At 47.2% G+C, this 24,419-nt stretch overlaps 3 pseudogenes; all 3 read right to left on the bottom strand.

Moving 5' to 3' along the window:
- Positions 1 to 3,571: 3,571 nt before the first annotated feature.
- On the bottom strand, positions 3,572 to 3,690 carry LOC143936694 (5S ribosomal RNA; annotated as a pseudogene).
- Positions 3,691 to 16,089: 12,399 nt separating this feature from the next.
- Positions 16,090 to 16,209, bottom strand: LOC143937126 (5S ribosomal RNA; annotated as a pseudogene).
- Positions 16,210 to 16,307: 98 nt separating this feature from the next.
- On the bottom strand, positions 16,308 to 16,426 carry LOC143937135 (5S ribosomal RNA; annotated as a pseudogene).
- Between the last annotated feature and the right edge of the window lie 7,993 nt (positions 16,427 to 24,419).

Consider the following 24,419-nt stretch of genomic DNA (forward strand, 5'->3'; position numbering starts at 1 on the left):
GATAGGAGTGACCATATTAACATTCGTAAACAACCAGGGAGGAAAAATGCAGTTAACACATATATATCAGCAACAAGTGACTGGGAAGTCGCATCACCTGAGATGCCCCAAAAATGGGGAGAAAAAAGTCCGGCATGAGCTGTAGCAGCTAGGAAGAGGCGCCCAGACGGGTGCAGACAGGCCGGGAAATAGTCCTTGTCCGTTGCGATCCTGAGAGAAAGAAAATTAAGCAAAAGGAAAAAGAAAAGAAAAACAGTTAAACAGCAAAAAAACGTGGCATCTTCTGTATTAAAGCCCGCGGGGCTCCCACACGGGAAAGATAGCAGTCTAATAGTCCCCATCCAAAACTCGGGGGCTGGGGGAAGGCCATGGAAACACCCATAGAAGACTCTTCTAGATGACAAACAGGGTTTCACATGTGCAGGCATCCTGTAGCTCTAATGGGGTTGCAATGGAACCAAAAACCTCTGCCTTCCGCCGGACCTGCAAAAGTGGAAGTCCAGTCATCCTGTCTGAAAGTGCCGTTATCGTGGAGGAGATCTTTGAAGCTTGGCGGCTTTGAGTGCGTTGTGCTCCTGGTCAAGCCACTGTGCTGCCGCCGCAGGGCGATCAAAAAAGTGCGTGGAGCCCAGGGCCGTAACCCTGAGGCCGCGTACACACGCGCGGACTGTTCGCCCAACCTTGTCCGCTGAACAGTGTTTGGGCGGACAGTCCGCTCGTGTGTGGGGCTTCAGCGGACAGTTTCAGCGGACAGTTGGCCGAACAAGGTCTTACGGAAATTCCGAAAAACTGTCCGCTGAAACAAGGTTTCAGCGGACTGTTCGCTCGTGTGTAGGCTTGTTCGGCCAACTAAGTCTCGCGCATGCTCAGAAAGGATTTCCACGTCGGAAGGTTGCATTGCAGTGTATAGGACGTCGTATTTTTCGTCCCGTCGTACGTGCCGTTCACGTCATCGCGCACGGTTTCAGCAAACTGTTCGTCCGTCGTGTGTGGCCATGTCCGTCCATGCTAAGTTTGAGCGGACTGTTCGCTCAAACTGTTGGACGGACAAAGTTGGGCCAACAGTCCGCGCGTGTGTACGCGGCCTGAGCCTGGCCGGATATAGCATACCATATTGAACGTTAAGGTCCCGAAGGCGTCTCTTAACTTCAAGAAATGTTGCACGCTTTTTCTGGAGCTCTGCTGAAAAGTCCGGAAATAGCGAAATCCTGGAATTCTCAATCTCCATCTTGTCTGACAACCCCCGCGCTTTAGAGAGAATGGTATCCCTGTCTCTATAGTTGAGGAGTTTAAACAAGAAGGGCCTGGGGCGATTGCCCGGGGGTAGGGGGCGAGATGGCACCCGGTGGGCGCGTTCTACAGCAAAAAGCGGTGACAAGGATTCTTTGCCAAAGGTGGCAATCAACCAATTTTCAATAAAGTCAACCGGGTTTTTACCCTCAACACGTTCCGGAATCCCCAAAGCGCGAATATTATTGCGTCTCATGCGATTTTCCATCTCATCAAGTCGCATAGCGTGCTGTTCAGTAAGATGGCAATTATATTTCAGATCCCTTTGCATGGGGGCCAGATCATCCTCTACTGTACTCAGTCTGCCTTCCAAGGCAGCTGTTCTCTCCCTGAGCTTTTGCATGTCATGGCGGACAAAAGTTATTTCAGCCTTAACCCCTTTAATGTCCTCTGAGAGGGCTGCAATAGAGTGATTACAGGAGGTGACAGCGGCAAATATGTCCCTTAGTGTAGGCTCACTTTCCAGTACTGGAGAGGGGATGGCCTGTGCCTCAGGCCTAGCACTGTCCCTGGGTGTACTCACTGTGTGCCATGCTGCGGACAATCCATCTGCATCCTCCAAGGGGACTGTGTCATCTGCCTCAGGAGAACCTCCAGGGGTAGCTTGAGGAGAGGGCTGGCCAGCCAGGGCATCCTTGTATGATTTACCACCATAGAGGAGCTTTTGTGCCGCTTCCTTGTACTGGTCTCTGGCTGCATGCCGCGCGCCGGCGCCATCTTGGCCTGGGGGGTCCGTCAGCCCCTTCCCTCCGGTATGGCGTCTGGACATCACAGCGTGGGTCCCAAGATGTACCGCGGTGGTCCGGGATGCTTCTCCTAGCGTGGCAGGAGGTAAGGGCCCCGAAAACAGCGTTTCAGAGCAGACTGTAAGGATGTAAGCACGGATGGCCGGCGGAGCTCAAGCTCCTCCTACATCAGCCGCTAAGCCACACCCCCCCCTCTTTGGGCACTTTCAACCCTCTTGACAAATGCCAAGATAGTCACCTTGAGATACAAGCAAAAATAAACAGGTCAATGTCAACAACATAAAAAGAAGCCTATGACACCTGGTATTCCCAGGCGGTCTCCCATCCAGGTACTAACAAGGCCCGACTCTTCTTAGCCTCCAACATCAAACGAGATCGGGTGTTTTCAGGGTGATGTGCCCTGAGGCAATCTCTTCAGGCACTTTCAACCCTCTTGACAAACTCCAAGATGGTCACCTTGGGATACAAGCAAAAAAGCCAATGCCAACAACTTAAAAAAAAAAACGATGGCATCGTGAAATCCCAGGTCCCAGCCCTGCTTAGCCTCTGAAATCAAATGAGATTGGGCTCTTTCTGGGTGATGTGGCCGTAGGAGATTTCTTCAGGCACTCTCAACCCTCTTGACTAACGCCAAGATGGTCACTTTGGGAAAAAAACAAAAGAAACAAGTCAACGCCAACAACATAATAAGAAGTGTACAGCACCTAGTATTCCCAGGTGGTCTCCCATCCAGGTATTTACAAGGCCCGACCCTGTTTAGTCTCTGAGATCCGACAAGATCTGGTGCTTTCAGGGTTATGTGGCCATAGGCGAGCTCTTCAGGCACTCTCAACCCTCTTGACAAACACCAAGATGGTCACCTTGGTAAACAAACAAACAAAAAAACAAGTCAACGCCAACAACATAAAAAGAAGCCTACAGCACCTAGTATTCCCGGGTGGTCTCCAATCCAGGTACTAGCAAGGCCCGACCCTGTTTAGCCTCTGAGATCAGAGGAGATCGGGCGCCTTCAGGGTTATGTGCCCATAGGCAATCTCTTTGGGCACTCTCATCCCTCTTGAAAAATGCCAAGGTAGTCACCCTGGGAAACAAGCGAAAAAAAACAGGTCAACGCCAACAACATAAAAAGAAAAATACGGCACCTGGTATTCCAAGGCCGTCTCCCATTCAAGTACTAACTAGGCCCAACCCTTCTTAGCCTCCGAGATCAGAAGAGATAGGGTGCTTTCAGGGTGATGCGGCTGTAAACGATCTCTTTAGGCACTCTCAACCCTCTTGACAAATGCCAAGATGATCACTTTGGGAAACAAGCGAAAAAAACAGGTCAACACCAACAACATAAAAAGAAGCCTGCGGCATCTGGAAAACCCAGGCGGTCTCCCATCCAGGTAAAAACCAGGACCAACCCTGCTTAGCCTCTGAGACCAGATGAGATTGGGCGCTTTCAGGGTGTTGTGCCCGTAGGCAATTTCTTTGGCAATTTCTTTGGGAAACAAGGGGAAAAAAAACAGGTAAATGCCGACAACATAATTAGAAGCCTACGGCACCTGGTATTCCCAGGCTGTCTCCCATCCAGGTACTAACCAGGCCAATCGCTGCTTAGCCTCCGAGATCAGATGAGATTGGGCTCTTTCAGGGTGTTTTGGCCGCAGGCACTCTCTTTGGGCTCTCTGAAGCTTCTTGACAAAGGCCAAGATGGTCACCTTGGGATACAAGCTAAAAAAAACAGGTCAAAGCCCACAACATAAAAAGAAGCCTACGGCATCCGGTATTCCCAGTTGATCTCCCAATCAAGACACTAATGAGGCCCGACAATGCTTAGCCTCCGAGATTAGACAAGATCGGGCACTTTCAAGGTGATGGGGCCGTAGGCGATCTCTTTGGGCACTCTCAACCATCTTGACAAACGCCAACATGGTCATCTTGGGAAACAAGTGAAAAAAAACAAGTCATTGCCAACATTGGAGGCTAAGCATTGTCGGGCAATCAGTTCCCTTGCCTGAAATAGGCATCTCAGAAATGCCATCTGGCTGCTTCCCGGGTTTCCAACTCCTTCAACTAATCCCAGGAGACAATACTTAGCCTCCATCCTGGTGGAGGTTCCAAAAACCCGATCAATGGTTCCTGTCACCTCCGTCCAGTAGCGGATCACCTTCAGGCATCTACAAAACATGTGAATCATGTCTCCCCCCATGTTCCCGCACCGGGGGCAGCTTGCATCTGGCCACTCGGCCAAATTGGAAAAGTTTACGAGGAGCATAATAAGTTCTATATAATAAGAACAGATGTGACATCCTCTGAGAGGAGAGCCACAATTGACCACAGGCAGGATTCCTGTGGCCAATTATAGCTCAGGGGGGTTTAGTACACACCCCACACTATATAAGGCCACCAGCACGGCGGCCTTGTATGGTGTGTTGCGGCGGTCAGGGAAAGAGGACGATAGGCAGGGACTGCTTGGGAACTGCTTGGGAACCTAGCACTGTTACAGTGGGGGTTATGTGCCTCCTGCACAGTACACACCTGAAGCTACCCTTTATTACTGGTGTTCAATTTCTGCAATACAGGCATCTGCAGTGGTTGATGAGTGTGGGTGTTGTGTGCCTCCTGCACAGTATACACCTGAAGCTACCCCTTATTGCTGGTGTTCTGTTTCTGTAATACAGGAACTTAGCACTGATACAGTGGGTGTTGTGTGCCTCCCACGCTTTTCCTTATTTTCGGCAGCTGGACGTGTTGAGCCACATCATGCCGAAGACTTGGTTGGATGTGGAAGACCAAGCCCTCCTAATGCTCCTCATCCACTCTCACCCAGGCTTAGGGTACTAGCCTGTGTTCTGTATACACTAGGCTTTCTTCTGTATACCCTATCCTCTCTTTATAGTCTAGCCTGTTGTTTATGTACACTAGACTCTTTGTTTAACTCATAAATGGCAGTTTATATAGAAGGAAGGCTAAGCTAAGTATATACAGAGAGGCTAAGGTATACAGAAGGTAGGCCAGTTTATACAGAAAACCGGTTGGGTATACAAAGTAGTAGGCTATTGTATACAGAGAAGCTAGAGAATAAAGAAGACAGGCTAGTGTATACAGGACACATGCTAATGTATACAGAAAACTGGCTTGGTTATAGAGAGAGACTGAGACTATTATATTCAGAAGAAAAGCTAGTGCATACAGAGAGGCAGGCTGGGGTATACAGAGAGGCAAGTGAATAGGGGGATGTATACAGAAATGCTAGTGTATACAGTGTAGTGTATACAGAGAGGCTGCCATAAGGTAGGCTGTGGTATACAGAGATGCTAATTAATACAGATAGGGTGATGTATAAAGAAATGCTAGTGTATACAGAGATGCTAGAGTAAACAGTGAGGCTGGGGTACATAGAGAGGCTAGTTTAAAGAGAGGCTAGTATATACAAAGATGTTAATGTATATAGAGAGGTTAGTGTATAGAGAGAGTCGAGTGTATACACAAAAGACAGTGCATATAGAGAAACTAGTGTATACAAGACAGGCTTGGGTATACATCAAAGCTGACAGTGTATACAGAAGACTGGGTAGTGTATACAGAGAGTATAGTTTGTACAGAAGACAGGCCAGTGTAAAGAGACAGGCTAGTGGATACAGAAGACAGGCTGGTTTATTCTAGCTAGATTGTACAGGCTAGTGTATACTGAAGACAGGCTGTGGTATACAGAGAGTTTAGTGTATTCAGAGAGTCTAGTGTATACAGTCGGCGAGTGTATACATTAGACTGGCTAGTTTATACAGAGTTTACAGAGATGCAAGGGGTACAGAGAAGCCAGTATATATAGAAGACTACAGCATACAGAAGAAAGGCTAGTGAATACAGAATAAAGGCTGGCTTCTACGGAGAGGCAAGTGTATGCAGAACACTATCTAGGGTATACAGAGAGGCTAGATTATACAGAGAGGCTAGTGCATACAGTGAAGCTATTGTATAAAGAAGCCTGGTTAGTGTATACAGAGAAGCTAGGGTGTACAGAAGAAAGGCTAGACAGGCTTAAAGAAGAGACAAGTGTTTACAGAAGACAGTTTGGGGTATACAGAGATGCTAGTTTATACAGAGAGACTAATGTATACAGAAGACAGGCTAGGGCATACAGAAGATGTACTGGCAAACCAATAACGGCCAATGCCTTAACAAATGACTTATCTTTGCTCTCTTTTGCTCTATTTTGCATATTTGTTAATTCTCCACATCAACTGATATCACCATTGACGACACACCATCCTGACTTATTTTGCTTTATTTATTACTAGAAATAGAGAGTACTATCTCAAAATCCGGTTAAATCTATTCACCTCGATGTCTACCGCTAATTGTACGGTAATGTAAAATGGTCAAAAAAACATCCATTTGCTACCAGACATGCTGCACATACTAAGAGTAATGTAACTATCGCTCGCTAACGATGCTCTAACGAGCAGTTGTATTGCTCTTCTGACATTAACCGAGTATCTCTGACATTAACTATCTCTCTGCACTAGAATTGTAATAATAATAATAGATGGTGTAATGCAAAGATCAACTAGTCTAATATAAGCTTTCTCCATGGTACAGGCATATCCTTTAAATTTAGATTAACGCAACTATTTCTCAGCCATTCTCAAGCTAAGCTTTCAATTTCTTACCGTTGAACAGCGATACTTCCTCCCTGCAATATTAAGCCATTTAAATGTCCTATTGGTCGCCTATATTATACAACTGTCTCAAAGGCATTTGTGTAGAGAATAAAACTAGTCTTACATCTTAATAAAACTGTTTTTTTGCTCAACCAGTATCAGCTCTCATGACATTAGCAAATAAACGTTTCCACTGTTTGACTCTATTTTCTGTATTATTTCTTTTTCTCCACCTTAAATGTCACAGTTAAAACACAGTGACAAAACATTTCTTTTAACCGCAGCAAAATTTGAGAAAAGCAGTGTAAGCCGTCTTTCTGCCATATGCTTCAGAAAACGAATGTATCACTTTTAAATCCATATCAATTCCACATCCTAATACATCCTAATACATTTTAACATTTACTGATATTACATTATGATTATACCAGTGGAAAAGGACCGCGTAAAGGAACTGTCAAATTAACCTGTGACTTAATCATAATTTCAGAGTTAGTTATCTGATAAATATACGATTTACTCAACGATTTAAACTTAGATTTTCTTTCAAGCTAAATCAATTTAATCTTAAATAATGTATACTATATTCTACTGTACTCTTAAATTATTACTGTTTTTCTGTACCTTGCCGTGCTCATATTTCGTGTTATGTTACAACCATCTAATCTCATTGCTATTCCGACAGCAGCAAAATGTGAGAAAAGCAGTGGGACGGTTTACTTGATTGAGAAGTGATTGCACTAGCAAAGGATAGCAATAAAGTTTGATTACATTACTAACACATAATGCAACTATTTTACATTCACATCAAGCATACATCCTGATGTAAACTTTCTATCACTATTAATGTTCAGGGTTACTGATACATTATGCCGATAACCAGTGAAAACGGAAAACTGTCAGTCTAAGCCGTCTTCGTGCGTAACAAAATTAATGGAACGATTTACACGTTGGAATTTTAAAGCTACGTCAATTTACTCTTAAAAAATGTATACCCCTTAGCTGCTTAGCTCACACTTTGCTGTATGTAGCCGTGTTAACTGTATTAATGGTTACCTGCAAGTAACCAATGGGGATAGACATTTCATCTCTAATTCACATTCACAATTCTAATGCAGTTAGTTTTTGCCATGTCATCTTCTGCCAGGTGTTATCCTTTTTCATCCTTATGCTATATTTGGAGTATATTCACTACATGATTAAAAAGACACGTAATGAACCAGAATGATAAAAACCTAGACACGTCGTTGCTGTTATTTCGTGTTATGCAGCAATCATATATATTGTGTGTATTTACACTTAAACCCGACCTGTATATACTGTCTCAATATTAATCTGAGTTATTTTGCTAAATTTATTATTAGAATAAACAGATTAATATCTCTAAATCCTGGTAAACCAACAAAAACAAAACCATCTTATTTCTACCTTACACATATTAAGATATTAACATTTAGCCGGTATTAGTAAACGAAATGTGTATATTTCACCTAATATCAGTCTTCTCAGTGCTACCGGAACAACTTTTAAATTTAGAGTAATGCAACGATTTCTCAGTTTTATGAAGCTACTGCAACTAACGCTTTGGATCTCTTTCTTGATAAATTACGCTCTGCAATATTAAGCCATGTAAATTGCCATGTAAATTGTCCTAATGTACTGTCAGTCAATGACTTAACAAAATAAACTTAGCACTCTTTTGCTCTATTTTGTATATTTGTAGTTCTCCACATTAACTGTATATATCACCTCTGAAAACACACCACTGACCTTTTAACAGCACCAAAAAATTAAAAAAGCACTGTGTCTCTTTACATGATTAAGAAGTAGTTGCATTAGCAAAAAATAAAGTCCTGTCTTCTTTACACGCTAGCCTTTCTGCATACATTAATCTCTCGGTGTACACCGCCTTCTCTGTCTTCTGTATACATGTTCCCGTAATCTATATACACTAGCCTGCCTCCTTTTTACAATAGTCTCGGTGTCCCAGTCTCTCTGCATACACTAGCCTCACTGAATTCCCCAGACTGTCTTCTGTATGCAAAAGCCTATCTGTAAACAATAGCTTGTCATCTGTACACACTAGTCTCTCTGTATACACTAGCCATTCTTCTGTATACACTAGGCTCAGGGGAATAACATTAGCCTATCTGTATTACCTTGACTTTTCTATTTTCTGTTTCTTTTCTAGGGTGTACCTTGCCGAGCCAATCTTATTACCCCAGCCTCATTCCAATTATACTGTATAACCTAACTTCTTTTTATACCCCGGCCTCACTGTCAGCTTGTCTCTGTACACTAACCTCTCTGCTTTCCCTAGTCTCTCTCTATAAAATAGCCTCTCTGTATACACTTGTCTGTCTGCAATCACTAGCCTCTCTGTGTAAACCAGCCTCTCTCTTTGTATACTCTAGACTCTATCTCTGCATACCCAGGACATTTTTCTGTATATTCTAGCCTATCTGTATATACCAGTCTTTCTTTTGTACACATTAGCCTCTCTGTATAAACTAGCCGGCCTTCTGTATACACTAGTCCGTCTGTATACACTAGCAAGTCTGTGTAACCCTAGCCTCCATCTCTGCATACCCAGGATGTTCTTCTGTATAATCTAGCCTATCTATATACACTAGCCTGTGTTTTGTACACTTTAACCTCTCTGTATAAACTTGCCGGTCTTCTACATACACGAGCCTCTCTGTATACCCTTGGATGTCTTTTGTATACACTAGCTTCTCTTTATACATTAGCTCTCTGTATACCCAAGCCTCTCTGTATACACTAGTCCGTCTGTATACACTAGCAAGTCTGTATACACCAGCCTCTCTGTGTAAACCCGCCTCTCTCTCTGTATACCCTAGCCTCCATCTCTGCATACCCAAGATGTTCTTCTCTATAATCTAGCCTATTTGTATACACTAGCCTGTCTTTTGCACACATTAGCATCTCTATATAAAGTAGCCGGTCTTCTGTATACACTAGTCCGTCTGTATACACTAGCAGGTATGCATACTCTAGCCTCTTTCTCTGTATACCCTAGCCTCCATCTCTGCATACCCAGGACGTTCTTCTGTATAATCTAGCCTATCTGTATACCCTAGTCTGTCTTTTGTACACATTAGCCTCTCTGTATAAACTAGCCGGCCTTCTGTATACACTAGTCCGTCTGTATACACTAGCAAGTATGCATACTCTAGCCTCTTTCTCTGTATACCCTAGCCTCCATCTCTGCATACCCAGGACGTTCTTCTGTATAATCTAGTCTATCTGTATACACTAGTAGGACCGGCTAGTTTATACAGAGAGGCTAATGTGTACAAAAGACAGGCTAATGTATACAGATAGGCTAGATTATACAGAAGAACGTCCTGGGTATGCAGAGCGCTCAGCTTCAAGGGATGGCCAACATGAGTAATATGAGGGACACTCCTCACCCCCCCCACCTAGCAGATCTGACTTTCATCCCCTTGCCCTCTCTGCCTCGGTCATCTGGTGGCAGTTTTATGCACTCCCGTGCCCCCACCCATTCATAATCCTTACCGACCTTTCCTTCCGCTGCTCACAGGAACACACTGGATGACTTGTCTAATTAACCAACTTGTACAAGACACCGCTATCCTCCTGTCTGACACCGGTCCCCCTTGGAGTCTTTATCCCTCACTGTTTGGGTGGTCCCTGCCTCCCCCTGGATGCTCCACATATACCCCGACGACATTGTAGGAGGGTCACCACTTGACAGGACACGGGGCTGTCATGCCGGTGGCATCTCCCATTGGAGGAAGGGATGATGGCCCCAACCCCTTGGCAGCAGGTTCTTTCATGTACAGACCAGGGCGGCTCATCTTCCCTTCTGGGGTCTTGACCTTAGGGGGGGGAGTTGCACTTTGGGGGGTCTAAGTGATACCTAGTGCACTGTATTGGAAGGGATTGACATTCCCGCATATGTGTCCCCTCCCCCTGGTTGCACCCCTCGCCCCCCCTCTGGCCCCCACCCACTCTTTACCGACATTGCCTTCTGCAGCTTACGGGGACACCCTGGATGACTTGTTTATTGAGCCTATTGGTACGAGACACTGCTTCCCTCCAGTTTGACCCTGGACCCCCCTGGAGGATTTACCCCTTACTGTTTGGGCGATCCCAGCCTCCCTCTGGATGCTCTACACAGCCCCCGATGGCGATGCAGGAGAGACACTAATTGGCGGGTGAAGTCTCCCGTTGGATGGAGAGATGGTGGCCCCAGCCCCTTGCCTGCCGGATTTTCCTTGCACCGACCAGGGCTGCTCCTCTTTCATCTTGATGTGTTGACCCTGGAGGGGAGAAGTTGAAATTTATGGGGTCCGGGTGGTTGCTGCTGTGAGTGCGCTAAAGGACTTGACATTTCCACATGTTTGTACCCTTTCTCTTGCTGCCCCCCTTCCCTCCCCCTTTTTCCCCCCTTCCCTCCCCCTTTTCCCCCGGGACGTGGACGGGGGAGAGGGGGTAAGGAGAGGAATATCTGCCAAAGGGAGAAATGCATTTGTTCGAGGACTGCATGTACGTTTGGGGTATGGGACAGGGGGTGGTGGATCCCATTCTGTGATTCCTTTTCTGTTGTGACGGGCTCCCTCATGCATGCCTACGTTTATGGCGAGCCGAGGAGACCCCTCGGTGCTGACAGATATATGCTCTACCACTGTTTTGATTACACTATTGTTTTTTGGTTCTATGATGTTACTGATTGTCTTTTATTTTCATACCGGTATCAGACGTGACATTTACCACTGCCGGGAGTGGGGGGACTAGGATCCGGGGGCTCCCTCTCTGACCTGTCTACCCACCAACCCAAGTAGGACGGCGCTTTAAACCCAGTGTACAACTGGTAAGCGCTATAGCATAATTGTGCTGTTTTAATATACCCTTCCTGTACTGTTGAGTGTGGACAACCCTTAATTTCCCTCTCCCCCTGGGGTTGAGGTGCCCGGCCTCTTTTTCCCCTTACCTTTCCTTCCATTTGCCCTTCCTTTCTACCGCTTTGTTCCTGCCATCCATTACCTACCCAATAACTACCTTGGTTCAACTTTCTTTGCTTTTCTCTGTCGTCCCCCTCCCCGAGGAGCTAAGGCAGACTCAGTCAAGGTCACCTCTCTAAACGTTAAGGGACTGAACTCCCCTGAAAAATGGTGGATCCTCCTATGAGAACTGAAGACTTCCTGTACTGATGTGGCCTTTATACAAGAAACACATTTTAAAAATACTAGCCTCCCATTTCTATGGTCGAGATCCTTCCCTAAAGTTTACCACTCTACTAACCCCTCCTCTAAGACCAAGGGAGTCTCCATTCTGATCTCTAGCAGGCTCCCCTGGGTTCCCCAGGATTCTCTGGTGGACCCTGGGGGCAGATTTCTTTTTCTTAGGGGCCACATTGGAGAGCTCCCTTTTACATTTGCCACTGTGTATGCTCCCAATGATCACCAGGACATGTTCCTCAGAACTACCCTGCACAGATTATGTGACTTTCGGGAGGGCCAGTTGATATTAGGTGGGGACTTTAATGTCCCCTGTCGCCATCGATTGACACTTCTGCCTCTTGCTCCTCGCTCCTCATTTCCTCTATAAAGCAGATTACTAAGTGTTTACTGAATCACCAATTAGTTGATGTCTGGCGTCTGCAACACTCCTGGTAAAGGGACTACTCTTTTTGCTCTTCTCCTCACAAATCATACTTGAGGATAGACTTCTTCTTGGTTCCACGTGACCAACTGCACTTGGTGAGCTCTTCCTCCATCGGCCATATTACTTGGTCTGACCACGCTCCTGTAGCCCTTACCTTCACCCTCTCTAGGAACCCCTCACCTAGGTCTCTATTCTGGCACCTTAATGAGAGCCTCCTCCAGATACCGGAAGTTTTAGCAGATGTGACCAGGGAATTGGCCCTTTATTTTCAAGAAAACTAAACGCAGGACTGCGACCAGGGGATAATTTGGGAGGCTCACAAGTCAGTACTCCGCAGGGTACTTATCAGGCACAGGGCGTGCATCAAACGAACACGGAAGGAACAGCTTGCTAATCTGTTTCGTGAACTTGCCTCTGTGAAAGCGAAACATAAACATGCCCCCTCACGGATCTTAGAGATTGAATTGGGGACACTCCGTACCCAGATTACTGACCTACTCCACTATAAAGCGAAAGCGGCACTCCAGTTTTGTCGTAAACTGACGTAGGAGTCAGGGGACAAATGCGGAAAAATATTAGCCAGGTCAGTAAAGGAGTTGAAATCTGCCTCTTACATACCACAGTTGATAGATGAGAATGGCCAGAGGGCCTCTACCCCAACCCAAATAGCCAAAGTCTTTGAAAAATTTTACTCTGATCTCTACAACCTGCCCGATTCAGGGTCTGGACAGGACAATAAAGACAGATATGTAACCGGTTCTGGTCTACCAACCCTCTTATCGGAATCACGGGAGTACTTGGAGGACCCGATCACACTGGAAGAAGTCCAGACGGCCGTGGGACCTCCGAAGGTGGGTAAGGCTCCTGGCCCTGACAGATATACCGCACAATACTATAAGACCTTCCTCCCTATTCTCGGCCCGCGCTTGGTGAATTTATTTAATACTCTGAGCTCGAATGGGGATTTTCCTGAGGATACCCTTAGAGCCCACATCTCGTTGATACCAAAGGAGGGCAAAGACACGGGCCTATGTGGGAGCTACAGACCCATTTCCCTCCTAAATTTGGTCCTAAAACTATTCTCTAAAATCCTCGCCACGCAATTGGCACAGCACTTGCAGTCCCTTATACACATTGACCAGTTAGGTTTTATTCCCACCAGGGAAGATAGGGGCAACACCATTAAGGTGCTTACCCTGGTCCATAAAGCAAAGTCATCTGGGACCCTTTGTCTTTTCGTGAGTACTGATGCCGAGAAGGCTTTTGATCAGGTCAAATGCACATTCATGTTCTCGGTCCTTCGCCATATAGGTCTGAGTGAACGGATGCTGGCATGGATAAGTAAGATATACTCACGCTCTCTTCAGCTCAAGTCAAAGCGAATGGGGTGCTCTCATCTCCCCTTAACATCGGGAATGGGACCAGACAGGGTTGCCCCCTGTCGCCCCTATTATTCGCACTGTCATTGGAACCCTTTCTCTCCACAATTCGACAAAACTCAGACATAACGGGACTCCAAATGGGTACTATTGAGTGCAAGATATCTGCCTACGCGGATTACATGCTGTTCTTGCTGACGAATCCCAGAGTATCCTTGCCAAATCTCCTTCGGGAATTCCAGCTATATGGGATACTTCTTGAAATCAGAGGCCATGGGGGTTGCAGTCCCCCCACAAACGTTACTAGACTTGCAGTCCAATTTTCAATTTAAATGGACCCATACAGCCCTTAAGAACTTAGGTACTTACATTCCACCGGACATCGCGCATACGTTTATGTTGAACTTCCCCCCACCCCTTGTCACAAAGATCCGCAGTTTGCTTCACGGGGAGCTTTCTGGCCTCCATTCCTGGTTCAGGAGATGCAATCTCATTAAAATGAACATACGCCCTACATTTACCTATCTTTTCCAAGCTCTCCCAATCCAGATTCCAGTCCCATTTTTTAAGCAAGCTCAATCCCTGCTCACTCAATTTAACTGGGCCCACAAAAATCCCCGACTTAAGCGGTCACAGTTGACATTGTCTAAACAACAGGGAGGGTTGGTTCTCCCTGACTTGCGACGCTACTACCTGGCCTCCCATCTGGGGCGTGTATTGGACTGGAATCAAAACAAACTTTCTAAGCTCTGGGTGCAACTAGAACAATCTCACTCCCGAATTCCGCTAAGAAGCGCCATGTGGTGCTATAAGGATTTACCCACAGAATTGATGTCACATCCCACCATAGGGGCTTCGTTGAAATCAGTCACCTGATCGCTACCCAAAACACACTCACGTCTTTGACTTCCCCCCTATTCCCTATACGTGGCCATCCAAACTTTGAACCGGGGACCCACTTAGAAATTCCAACCTAGACCATGCGTCTAAATTCGTCATTGATGGAAAGTGGCCTTCTTTCTCAACCCTAACAGATCTGACAGGGCTTTTCCAACTGCCTTTTTGGAGAGTGGCGCAACGACATAATTTTCTCCATTCCATTCCCAATCCTCAAACTTTCGCCCGCCCTCAGACGGAGTTCGAAACTCTATGTAGGAGCGAAGGCCCTTTGGCCCACATTCTCTCTCAAACAGATCACCCACACTTAGACCTTAATTGCTCGTTTTCCCCAGCACAGAGACAACGCATTTTCACTTTGGCTCTGAAAACCTCACTGTGCACGAAGATACAGGAGACAAATTTTAAACTTCTCACCAGGTGGTATTTGACACCATCAAAGCTGCATAAATGTTTCTCCTCTTCCTCGAACATATGCCTTTTTTGGTCCTGCCCCAGCTTGGTGGACTTCTGGACAGAGATCCGATGCATAACACAAAATTTCACAGACTTCTAGATCCCGGAAGAGGCTGCATTCTTTCTCTTGCACCATTCACAGATTCCTATTAAGAAGTACACAAAATCTACTTTACGGCTTGTGATAAATGCGGCGAAATCCTGCATCCCTCTCTATTGGAAAAAATGTTCCCCCCTTTTCATTACTCACTAGCTTAGGAAAATATAGGACATTAAAAAAATGGAGGACTTGATCCTCACATCACAAGGTAAACAAGAATTTTTTTAAACAAACCTGGGACATCTTTATATTCTCGCTGGAAGGATGTCGCCTGCTATCACCTTAGTGCTCTGAGCTTTCCTTGACTGGCCCCTTGGGCAGTGGCTGCCCTCGTGTCTCGTCCCCTCTTCTCCTTTCCTGATCTTTCACCCCTTCTCTTTTCTGCCTTCTTCCCCTATCTCTCCCCCCCTCCACCCCCTCTCTCTTTTGAAAAAAGTGGAAAATTGGGAATGACGACCCCACACCCCCCTCTGGATGGATTATGCGGAGGGACCTGGGGTTTGTGTGACCCTGGATCTTGGAACAGTACTTTATCCGTGCCTCGAATCATTATGATTGATGGAAGGCAGACTGACAGTTGTGAATATACCTGTACTAAGTATTGTTCAGCTGCTTTTTGCTCTGTATTTCTCTGTTGCATTATGTACTCGGGGGACTGCCTTCCCCTGTTTGGAGAAAAAATTATATTTGAAAAACAAAAAGAAGGCTACGACGCCTGGTATTCCCAGGCGGTCTCCCATCCAGGCATTATCCAGGCCAGACCCTGCTTAGCCTCCAAGATTAGACGAGATGGAACAGATTCAGGGTGATGTGGCTGTAGCCAATATCTTCAGGCACTCTCAACTCTCTTGACAAACGCCAAGATGGTCACCTTGGGAACAAGCGGTAAAGAATAGGTCAACGCCAACAACATAAAAAGAAGCCTACGGCATCTTGAAATCCCAGGCGGTCTCCCATCCAGGTACTAAACTGGTCCCAACCCTGCTTAGCCTCTGAGATCAGATGAGATTGGGCTCTTTCAGGGTGATGTGGCCGTAGGAGACTTCTTCAGGCACTCTCAACCCTCTTGACAAATGCCAAGATGGTCACCTTGGGAAACAAACAAAAAAAACAAGTCAACGCCAACAACATAAGAAGAAGTCTACAGCACCTAGTATTCCTAGGTGGTCTCCCATCCAGGTACTAACAAGGCCCGACCCTATTTAGTCTCTGAAATCAGACGAGATCTGGTGCTTTAAGGGTTATGTGGCCATAGGCAAGCTCTTCAGGCACTCTCAACCCTCTTGACAAACACCAAGATGGTCACCTTGGTAAACAAAGAAAAAAAAACAAGTCAACGCCAACAACATAAAAAGAATCCTACAGCACCTAGTATTCCCATACTCTAGCCTCTCTGTGTAACACAGTCTCTCTCTCTGTATACCCTAGCCTCCATCTCTGCATACCCAGGACCTTCCTCTGTATAATCTAGCCTATCTGTATACACTAGCCTGTCTTTTGTACAAATTAGCCTCTCTGTATAAACTAGCCGGTCTACTGTATACATGAGCCTCTCTGTATACCCTTGGTTGTCTTTTGTATACACTAGCCTCTCTTTATACATTAGCTCTCTGTATACCAAGCCTCTCTGTATACACTAGTCCGTCTGTATTCACTAGCAACTCTGCATACACTAGCCTCTCTGTGTATCCCAGCCTCTCTCTTTTTATACTCTAGCCTCCATCTCTGCATACCCAGGACGTCCTTCTGTATAATCTAGCCTATCTATATACACTAGCCTGTCTTTTGTACACATTAGCCTCTCTGTATAAACTAGCCGAACCTCTGTATACACAAGTCCATCTGTATACACTAGCAAGTCTGTGTAACCAAGCCTCTCTCTCTGTATACCCTAGCCTCCATCTCTGCATACCCAGGACGTTCTTCTGTATAATCTAGCCCATCTGTATACACTAGCCTGTCTTTTGTACACATTAGCCTCTCTGTATAAACTAGCCGGTCTTCTGTATACAGGAGCCTCTCTGTACACCCTTGGTTGTCTTTTGTATACACTAGCTTCTCTTTATACATTGGCTCTCTGTATACCAAGCCTCTCTGTATACACTAGTCCGTCTGTATACATTAGCAAGTCTGCATACTCCTGCCTCTCTGTGTAACCCAGCCTCTCTCTCTGTATACCCTAGCCTCCATCTGTGCATACCCAGGACGTTCTTCTGTATAATCTAGCCTATCTGTATACAATAGCCTGTTTTTTGTACACGTTAGCCTCTCTGTATAAACTAGCCGGGCTTCCGTATACACTAGTCCGTCTGTATACACTAGCAAGTCTGTGTAACCCAGCCTCTCTCTCTGTATACCTTAGCCTACATCTCTGCATACCCAGGAAGTTTTTCTGTATAATCTAGCCTATCTGTATACACTAGCCTGTCTTTTGTACACATTAGCCTCTCTGTATAAACTAGCCGGTCTTCTGCATACAGGAGCCTCTCTGTACACCCTTGGTTGTCTTTTGTATACACTAGCTTCTCTTTATACATTAGCTCTCTGTATACCCAAGCCTCTCTGTTTTACGGGTCCGTCTGTATACACTAGCAAGTTTGCATACACTAGCCTCTCTGTGTAACCCAGCCTCTCTCTATGTATACCCTAGCCTCCATCTCTGCATACCCAAGACATTCTTCTGTATAATCTAATCTAGCCTATATGTATACACTAGTCTGTCTTTTGTACACATTAGCCTCTCTGTATAAACTAGCCGTTCTTCTGTATACAAGAGCCTCTCTGTATACCCTTGGTTGTCTTTTGTATACAATAGCTTCTCTTTATACATTAGCTCTCTGTATACCCAAGCCTCTCCGTATACACTAGTCCATCTGTATACACTAGCAAGTCTGTGTAACCCAGCCTCTCTCTCTGTATACCCTAGCCTCCATCTCTGCATACTCAGGACATTCTTCTGTATAATCTAGCCTATCTGTATACACTAGCCTGTCTTTTGTACACAACCTCTCTGTATAAACTAGCCGGTCTTCTGTATACACGAGCCTCTCTGTATACCCTTTGTTGTCTTTTGTATACACTAGCTTCTCTTTATACATTAGCTCTCTGTATACCCAAGCCTCTCTGTATACACTAGTCCGTCTGTATACACTAGCAAGTCTGCATACACTATCCTGGCTGTGTAACCCAGCCTCTCTCTCTGTATACCCTTGCCTCCATCTCTGCATACCCAGGACGTCCTTCTCTATAATCTAGCCTATTTTTATACACTAGCCTGTCTTTTGTACACATTACACTCTCTGTATAAACTAGCCAGTCTTCTGTATACACTACTCCGTCTGTATACACTAGCAAGTATGCATACTCTAGCCTCTCTCTCTGTATACCCTTGCCTCCATCTCTGCATACCCAGGACATTCTTCTGTATAATCTAGCCTATCTGTATACACTAGTGTGTACAGAGGACCGGCTAGTTTATACAGAGAGGCTGATGTGTACAAAAGACAGGCTAATGTATACAGATAGGCTAGATTATACAGAAGAAAGTCCTGGGTATGCAGAGCGCTCAGCTTCAAGGGATGGCCAACGTGAGTAATATGAGGGACTCTCCTCACCCCCCCACCTACCAGATCTGACTTTCATCCCCTTGCCCTCTCTGCCCCGGTCATCTGGTGGCAGTTTTATGCACTCCCTGGCCCCCACCCATTCATAATCCTTAACGACCTTGCCTTCCGCTGCTCACAGGAACACACTGCATGACTTGTCCAATTAACCAATTTGTACAAGACACCGCTATCCTCCTGTGTCACACCGGTCCCCCTTGGAGGCTTTATCCCTCACTGTTTGGGTGGTCCCTGCCTCCCTGTGGATGCTCCACATATACCCAGATGACATTGTCGGAGGGGCGCCACTTGACAGGACACGAGGCTGTCATACCGGTGGCATCTCCCATTGGAGGAAGGGATGATGGCCCCAACCCCTTGGCAGCAGGTTCTTTCATGTACAGACCAGGGCGGCTCATCTTCCCTTCTGGAGTCTTGACCTTAGAGGGGGAGTTGAACTTTGGGGGGTCTGAGTGATACCTAGTGCACTGTACTGGAAGGGCTTGACATTCCCGCATATTTGTCCCCTCCCCCTGGTTGCGCCCCTCGTCCCCCCCCTTTGGACCCCACCTACTCTTTGCCGACATTGCCTCCTGCAGCTTACGGGGACACCCTGGGTGACTTATTTATTGAGCCTATTGGTACGAGACACTGCTTCCCTCCAGTTTTACTCTGGACCCACTGGAGGATTTACCCCTTACTGTTTGGGCGGTCCTAGCCTCCCTCTGGATGCTCTACACAGCCCCCGATGGCGATGCAGGAGAGACACTAATTGGCGGGCCCCAGGACTGCTGCTTGGGTGAAGTCTCCCGTTGGATGGAGGGATGGTGGCCCCAGCCCCTTGCCTGCTGGATTTTCCATGCGCTGACCAGGGCTGCTCCCTTTCATCTTGATGTGGTGACCATGGAGTGGAGGAGTTGAAATTTATGGCATCCATGTGGTTGCTGGTGGTAGTGCGCTAAAGGACTTGACATTTCCGCATGTTTGTCCCCTCTCCCTTGCTGCCCCCCCCTTCCTTCCCCCCTTCCCCCCTTCCCTCCTTCCCTTCCCTCCCCCTTTCCCTCCCTTTTCCCCCTTCCCCCCCTTTCCCCCTTCCCTCCCCCTTTTCCCCCCGGGGCGTGGACAGGGGAGAGGGGGTAAGGAGAGGACAATCTGCCAAAGGGAGAAATGTTCGGGGACTGCAGATGAATGTCCATTTGACCCGATCAAAAGCCTTCTCGGCATCAGTACTCACGAAAAGACAAGGGGTCCCAGATGACTTTGCTTTATGGACCAGGGTAAGCACCTTAATGGTGTTGTCCCTATCTTCCCGGGTGGGAATAAAACCTAACTGATCAATGTGTATAAGGGACTGCAAGTGCTGTGCCAATCGTGTGGCGAGAATTTTAGAAAATAGTTTTAGGACCGAATTTAGGAGGGAAATGGGTCTGTAGCTCCCACATAGGCCCGGGTCTTTGCCCTCCTTAGGTATCAATGAGATGTGGGCTCTAAGGGTATCCTCAGGAAAATCCCCATTCGAGCTCAGAGTATTAAATAAATTCACCAAGCGCGGGCCGAGAATAGGGAGGAAGGTCTTATAGTATTGTGCGGTATATCTGTCAGGGACCGGATCCTTACCCACCCACCTTCGGAGGTCCCACGGCCGTCTGGACTTCTTCCAGTGTGATTGGGTCCTCCAAGTACTCCAGTTTTTCCGATGAGAGGGTTGGTTGACCAGAACTGGTTACATATCTGTCTATATTGTCCAGTCCGGACCCTGAATCGGGCAGGTTGTAGAGATCAGAGTAAAATTTTTCAAAGACTTTGGCTATTTGGGTTGGGGTAGAGGCCCTCTGGCCATACTCATCTATCAACTGTCGTATGTAAGAGGCAGATTTCAACTCCTTTACCGACCTGGCTAAGATTTTTCCGCATTTGTCCCTTGACTCCTACGTCAGTTTACGACAAAACTAGAGTGCCGCTTTCGCTTTATAATGGAGTAGGTCAGTAATCTGGGTACGGAGTGTCCCCAATTCAATCTCTAAGGTCCGTGAGGGGGCATGTTTATGTTTCGCTTCCACAGAGGCAAGTTCACGAAACAAATTAGCAAGCTGTTCCTTCCGTGTTCGTTTGATGCGCCCCGTGCCTGATAAGTACCCTGCGGAGTACTGACTTGTGAGCCTCCCAAATTATCCCTGGGTCGCAGTCCTGCGTTTAGTTTTCTTGGAAATAAAGGTCCAATTCCCTGGTCACATCTGCTAAAACTTCCGGTATCTGGAGGAGGCTCTCATTAAGGTGCCAGAACAGAGACCTAGGTGAGGGGTTCCTAGAGAGGGTGTAGGTAAGGGCTACAGGAGCGTGGTCAGACCAAGTAATATGGCCGATGGAGGAAGAGCTCACCAAGTGCAGTTGGTCATGTGGAATCAAGAAGAAGTCTATCCTCAAGTATGATTTGTGAGCGGAAGAGCAAAAAAAGTAGTCCCTTTCCCCGGAGTGTTGCAGACGCCAGACATCAACTAATTGGTCATTCAGTAAACACTTAGTAATCCGCTTTCTAGAGGAAATGAGGAGTGAGGAGCAAGAGGCAGAAGTGTCAACCGATGGCGAAAGGGGACATTTAAGTCCCCACCTAATATCAACTGGCCCTCCCGAAAGTCACATAATCTGTGCAGGGTAGTTCTGAGGAACGTGTCTTGGTGATCATTGGGAGCGTACACAGTGGCAAATGTAAAAAGGAGCTCTCCAATGTGGCCCCTAAGAAAAAGATATCGGCCCCCAGGGTCCACCAGAGAATCCTGGAGAACTCAGGGGAGCCTGCTAGAGATCAGAATGGAGACTCCCTTGGTCTTAGAGGAGGGGTTAGTAGAGTGGTAGACTTTAGGGAAGGATCTCGACCGTAGAAAGGGGAGGCTAGTATTTTTAAAATGTGTTTCCTGTATAAAGGCCACATCAGTACAGGAAGTCTTCAGTTCTCACAGGAGGATCCACCGTTTTTCAGGGGAGTTCAGTCCCTTAACGTTTAGAGAGGTGACCTTGACTGAGTCTGCCATCGCTCCTCTGGGAGGGGGAGGGGGATGTCAGAGAAAAGCAAAGAAAGTTGAACCAAGGTAGGTATTGGGTAGGTAATGGATGGCGGGATCTAAGGAGGAGAAAGGAAGGGCAAATGGAAGGATAGGTAAGGGGAAAAAGAGGCCGGGTACCTCAACCCCAGGGGGAGAGGGAAATTAAGGGTTGTCCGCACTCAACAGTACAGGAAGGGTATACTAAAACAGCACAATTATGCTATAGCGCTTACCAGATGTACACTGGGTTCATTTTAACAGCACCAAAATGTGAAAAAAGCACTGTATCTCTTTACATGATTCAGAAGTAGTTGCATTAGCAAAAAATAAAGTCCTGTCTTCTGTACACGCTAGCCTTTCTGTATACATTAATCTCTCTGTGTACACCGCCTTCTCTGTCTTCTGTATACATGTGCCCGTAATCTAAATACACTAGCCTGCCTTATTTTTACATTAGTCTCGGTGTCCCAGCCTCTCTGCATACACTAGCCTCACTGAATTCCCCAGACTGTCTTCTGTATACAAAATCCTATCTGTAAATAATAGCTTGCCATCTGTACACACTAGCCTCTCTGTATACACTAGCCATTATTCTGTATACACTAGGCTCAGGGGAATAACATTAGCCTATCTGACTGTATTACCTTGTTTGACTTTTCTATTTTCTGTTTCTTTTCTAGGGTGTACCTCGCCGTATACCCAAGCCAATCTTATTACCCCAGCCTCATTCCAATTATACTGTATAACCTAACTTCTTTTTATACCCCGGCCTCACTGTCAGCTTGTCTCTGTACACTAGCCTCTCTGTTTTCCCTAGTCTCTCTGTGTAAAATAACCTCTCTGTATACACTTGTCTGTCTGTATACTCTAGCAAGTCTGCATACACTAGCCTCTCTGTGTAAAACAGCCTCTCCCTTTGTATAACCTAGCCTCCATCTCTGCATACCCAGGACGTTCTTCTGTATAATCTAGCCTGTCTTTTGTACACATTAGCCTCTCTGTATAAACTAGCCGGTCCTGGGTGGCGTGGTCTGGTCATGGCCGGGTGAAGACGTGCTTTTACTGAGCTCCCGGCCTCCTTGTATCCACCCGGGCTTTCTACCACCATTGAACCTGGTATAATGTCCTCTAAGAAACGGGCCACCCAGCGCACTAAACAGCAGCTCAGTCGAGCCAACACTTCACGAGCCTCCGGTGAGCTACATCGACTGTTTCATCTCTCGAGTGCGGGACCCTCCGAGCCCAAGATGGCGGACTCGCGTGGCCTGGACTCTCCGGCCTCGGAGATAGTGGAGGAGCCTTCCATGTCGGAGGGTTCGCGGAGCCCGCTGCTTTATACGGGCTCACCGGCGGCACCGTCCACAGATCTGGGTGACCCCGGTGCCTTGCCGGAATTGAAGGCCCTTTTGTAGGCCCTGCCGACCAAAGCAGACATAGAAGCCATCATTGAAAGAGTGGAAGCGGCGCACAGGACTGAGATTACGGCCATCCGACAGGAGGTGCAAGGTTTAGACACCCGCGTTACGGCGGGGGAGCAGTCGACGTCCTCCCTGGAGCGAAGAGTGACACTCCATGAATCGCAACAGAACGACCACTTCCACGCGGCGGTGGAGATGCAACTGCGCATGGAAGAAATGGAGGACCGGGGCCGCCGGAATAATGTGAGGCTCCGCGGCCTTCCGGAGGCCACTGGGACGGGGGATCTCCTAGCCACGGTGACGGCGATATTCCGGCAAATAGCGGGAGACCATCTGCCGGACAGGGTGGAGGTAGACAGGGTCCACAGGGCCTTGGGCCCTAAATCGCAGGATCCGACTCGACCCAGAGATGTACTGTGCCGTCTGCACCATTACACGCATAAGGAGATAATTGCACGTGGAGCCTGGGAGGCAGGCAACATAGATTTCGACGGGGCCCGCATTAAGATTCTGCCTGATGTCTCCAGACCGACCCTGTATCGGCGGGCCTTATTGAAACCCCTCCTGGACTTGGCCAGGCGTTGTAATGCCACCTACCGTTGGGGGTTCCCCATCTCCGTGACCTTTCTCAAAAATCAGCGTTCTTACCTGCTGCGGTCCCCGGAGGCCTTGCCGGGACTATTTGCTTTCCTTGGTGCTGACCCCATAGTGGTCCCTAACTGGCTGGACTACCTGCCCCGAAAACACAGGGTCGCTTGACTGCCTCAGGGCCCTCTGCCCCGTTGCCGAGGAGACCGCAGAGGGGGAGTAGACGTCCCTGTGCCCTCTCCCGAGACGGCGACCGGGAGGCGTTGGATGTCCTCACCCGCTTTTGCCGCAACACCATCAGCTCTACTTGTCTTCCCTCTCCTGGTCCTATGGCGCTCCGCCCTCCTCAGCGTGCATTCCTAAGCTCTCCCTGCTGTACAACTTACCTCCTTCGTCCTCTACGAGTGGATTTTTGTGGCAGGACCGCCACCAACGCCCCTTCCATCTCGTCGGTGTACCCGATCCAACCCTTGTTGCAGCTGTGTACGGCGCTCGCCTTTCGAGACTCCTCAGCCCCGGCGGGAGGGCTCCGTGCCCCCCCCTCCTGTGCCGCCTTTCTGGAGGACTCTTCCGTGATCATGCCACCTGCGGAGACCGGCTG

Source organism: Lithobates pipiens, unplaced genomic scaffold (genome assembly GCF_037356315.1).
Source record: "Lithobates pipiens isolate NorthernLeopardFrog02 unplaced genomic scaffold, aLitPip1_a1.2 Scaffold_28, whole genome shotgun sequence".
NCBI lineage: Eukaryota > Metazoa > Chordata > Amphibia > Anura > Ranidae > Lithobates > Lithobates pipiens.